The sequence below is a fragment of the Octopus bimaculoides genome, chromosome 20 (genome assembly GCF_001194135.2).
Source record: "Octopus bimaculoides isolate UCB-OBI-ISO-001 chromosome 20, ASM119413v2, whole genome shotgun sequence".
Lineage (NCBI taxonomy): Eukaryota > Metazoa > Mollusca > Cephalopoda > Octopoda > Octopodidae > Octopus > Octopus bimaculoides.
Genome location: NC_069000.1, coordinates 11,790,526 through 11,794,607, shown reverse-complemented (window position 1 = coordinate 11,794,607; position 4,082 = coordinate 11,790,526).

Genomic DNA, 4,082 nt, shown 5'->3' with positions numbered 1-4,082 from the left:
TATATATATATATATATATATATATATATATATATGTATGTATGTATGTATGTATGTATGTATGTGTGTGTGTATATGTATATATGTATGTGTATGTATATATGTATATGTGTATGTATGTATATATGTATGTATGTGTATGTATATATACATCTATAAATACCTATACATATATACACATATATATACATATATATACATACATATATAAGAGATCATAGTTTTCTCCAGTAAAAAGTAGTCGAGTTTCGCATACCTTTGTTCATACATGCTTGTATACATGCCGGAAAACAAACATACATACACACACACACGACACTCACACAAACACATACACACACACACACACACACGACACTCACACAAACGCATACACACACACACACACACACACACATACACACGCAAGTTGTTTTTGCAATATAAATTGTGCAAGTCAGTGGGGTTGGGTAATCTTGTAAAAGAGCCATCGGAAAAACCGGAAGAAGATGATATTAAAGTACCATATTCTGTTCATGTTTCGCACACACTCATTTTATTATTATTATTCAGTAGTTTTATTTTTATAACGTGCTTTCACTTCACTACCGAGCGCAGCTCTGTGCGCCTTGGGTATGTGCTGTGGTTTGCTGTGGTGCTCTTATGTTTACTGTATTGAAAGTGTTTTGCGTAGAATGTGTGCAGTACCCAGTAGTGCAATTTTCTGTATGTTATACATATTTGTAAGTCCTGGTGTTTTTGTTATGTATTTGTCTGAATATTTTTTTATTATACCTAAGGCACCTACTATGATAGGAATTGTTTCTGTTTTTTTTTTTTATTATTATTATTATTATTATTATTATTATTATTATTATCGTTATCGTTGTTGTTGTTGTTGTTGTTGTTGTTGTTGTTCAGTAGTCTTCTCTCCATCACGTGCTTTCACTGCACTGCCGTGCGCAGCTCTGTATGCCTTCGATTATGTACTGTGGTTTGTTGTGGTGTTCTTATTCTTTACTTATTGAAAGAGTGTTACGTAAGGATGTGTGCGGTGCCTAGTAGTGTTATTTTTCTGTATGTTATATAGATTCGTAAGTCCTGGTGTTTTGGTTCAGTATTTGTCTGAATGTGTTTTTTCATTATACCTAATTCACCTATTATTATAGGGATTGTCTCTGTTTTTAGACTCCACATTCGGGTATTTTGAGAGTTTCTCCGTTTCTTTCAGAGACACATTGTCATATTATTATTATTATTATTATTATTATTATTATTATTATTATTGAAAGACGTCACACAGTGTCCAATATTGTAAATGTAGATTGAAGATATTGTGTGTTCCGGAGATTTTCACTGTCTGTTAAGTCACAAGGCCTTCAGACAGGGTGTACTTTACGCGGTATGCATGCAGTTCCAAGTGGAGCCAAAATTGTAATGTATTTTTCAAGTGTCCAGATAGATGCTTCTTCAGATTGGGTGATATTGAACCCAATACGAGTTTCTCAAAACTATGAACAGTAATCTTAATGCCAATAATAATAATAATAACAATAATAATAATAATAATAATAGTAATAATAATAATGATGATAATAATAATAATAATAATAATAATAATAATAATAATAATAATAATAATAATATTTACAATAATAATAATAATAATAATAATAATAATAATAATAATAATAATAATAATAATATTTACAATAATAATAATAATAATAATAATAATAATAATAATAATAATAATAATAATAATAATGTTGCTGCTCTTATTATTATTTTGGTTTGGTTAGGCTCGGTCTTCTTCCTGGTAGGATTCCCATGGGTAGTGGCTTACTACCTGTAACCTTAGGTATCCATATATTTTCAGCTGTCTTTCAAGTGCTTTAGAACCTTCCCGATAATCCTCGCTGTTTCTAAGCGACAAACTTTCCGTAGGAGTTCTACAGGCCATTCTATTCCCATCTCCTTCAGCCATTTGTTGTATCTTTGCTTACTGTTCCCAACGCACCAATTATTACAGGCACGACCTTTATTGGTCTCATGCTCCAAATTATTTCTCTTTCAAATTTTAAGGGACCGTTATTATTATTATCATTATTATTATTATTATTATTATTATTATTATTATTATTATTATTATTATTATTATTATTATCATTATTATTATTATTATTATTATTATTATTATTATTATTATTATTATTAATATTATTATTATTATTATCACCATCATTCAGTAGTCTTATTTTTATCACGTGCTTTCACTTGCACTTCCTAGCGCAGCTTTGTGTGCCTTGGGTATGTGCTGTGGTTTTGTTATGATGCTCTCAATTTTACTGTATTGAAAGTGTTTTACGTATGATGTGTGCTGTATCTAGTAGCGCTATTTTTTGTATATAATGTATATTTGTCAGTCCTGGTGTTTTTGCTATGTATTTGTCTGAATTTTTTTTTAACATATCTAATATGCCTACTATGATAGAAATTGTTTCTGTTTTTTGGCTCCACATTCGAGTTAATTCTATTTCCAGGTCTTTGTATTTTGAAAGTTTCTCCGTTTCTTTTAGAGATTATTATTATTATTATTATTACTATTATTGTTGTTGTTGTTGTTGTTATTTATTGTCTTTGCACAGCTTCTAAGGCTGGAGATGTACTATGGTGCCAGCTGTTCACTACCAGTGAACTAAGGTAACACACCCCTTATTTTTCGAGCACCACCCGGAGTATTCAAGCGGTTACAAGCAAGTGCTGTTTACTGCAAGGGCTCCGCCCTTATTGCAGCCCCTATTTGTTCCATGAACTTCTCAAGATTTTTACTCACTATTTCCTGGGCTCCGACAATTATTGGTACTACTGCCCTCTTCTTCAGCGACCACAACTACTTAACCTCCCAAGCTAACCTGTTATATCTATCGACTTTTCTTTCTTCCGTATCGCATACCTTGTTGTCAGCTGGACATGCTGTATCTATGATCCAGCATCGTTTGCTTGCTTTCTCAATTAATACTATGTGTGGCTTCTTATTCTCTATTTCATGGTCGCACTGAATCATAAATATGAAAGCCTGCAACAGTCTGATCTCCGATAATGGCTCACAAGGTACCAGACTGGAGTGTTAAAGTGCGCGGCAGATCAAATCTAAAACGCAGGTAGACCATGGCAAAAAAAAACAGAAAGAGTACGCCTTGGCATCATTCAATCCGTCGCTCTTTATTTTTTAAAGTCATTCGGGCCTGTGATTCAACGCCACTTTACATGCTATTTCTAGCCAAATGAGCGATTGAATATGAGCTCTTAGCTCTCTCTTTAAGTTTCTAGATCAGAACTTTGATATATGCAGTGAAGAAAATTCATTTGCAACCACGTGGTTTCAGTTTTCGTTCCACTGCATGTCACCTTGGGCAACTGTCTTCTGTTACGGCCCCAAACGACACTTGCTTTGTGAATGGAGTTGCTAGACGAAAACACTTCAGGGTGGTGCTCCAGCATGACCGCAGTTCGGTGATTGAAACTAGATAAAAGATACACGAATATTACATTGAGTCAAAGATTAATGAAAAGAGAACATATTTATTAATAATAAATCACTTAAAGCCATATATTTTTCCTTAGAATAGAATACCTAAGTGCATTATTAAAAATCAGTTTAATATAATTAAATTTTAGCTCTGAGATGAAACGTAAAATTTTTAGTTACAAGCGCAACCTAAGCACTTGGTCCTGGATTTCATCCCTCTGAGCGTCGTCACTTTCATTAGGTACCTTGAACGTTTGATTATTGGGGGCTCGCTGATGATATTTTATGAGAGCTTCAATTGGAATTTGATAGACGGAAATTATGCGGAAGTCCACCATGAACATAAGACACACGTACACATACTAACATGTGTGTGTACATGGTGTGTGTGTGTGCGTGCACATGCCCATGTGTATATCCTTATACAAATATATGTATACACACACATATATGCATGTATACATACATATATATATATATTGTTATGATCGGCCATTATTATGATTGACCGTTGACTGAACACTATTCAATTTTTTTTCTCCGTGTTTTTCTCCTTGTCTCCGTATTCTTT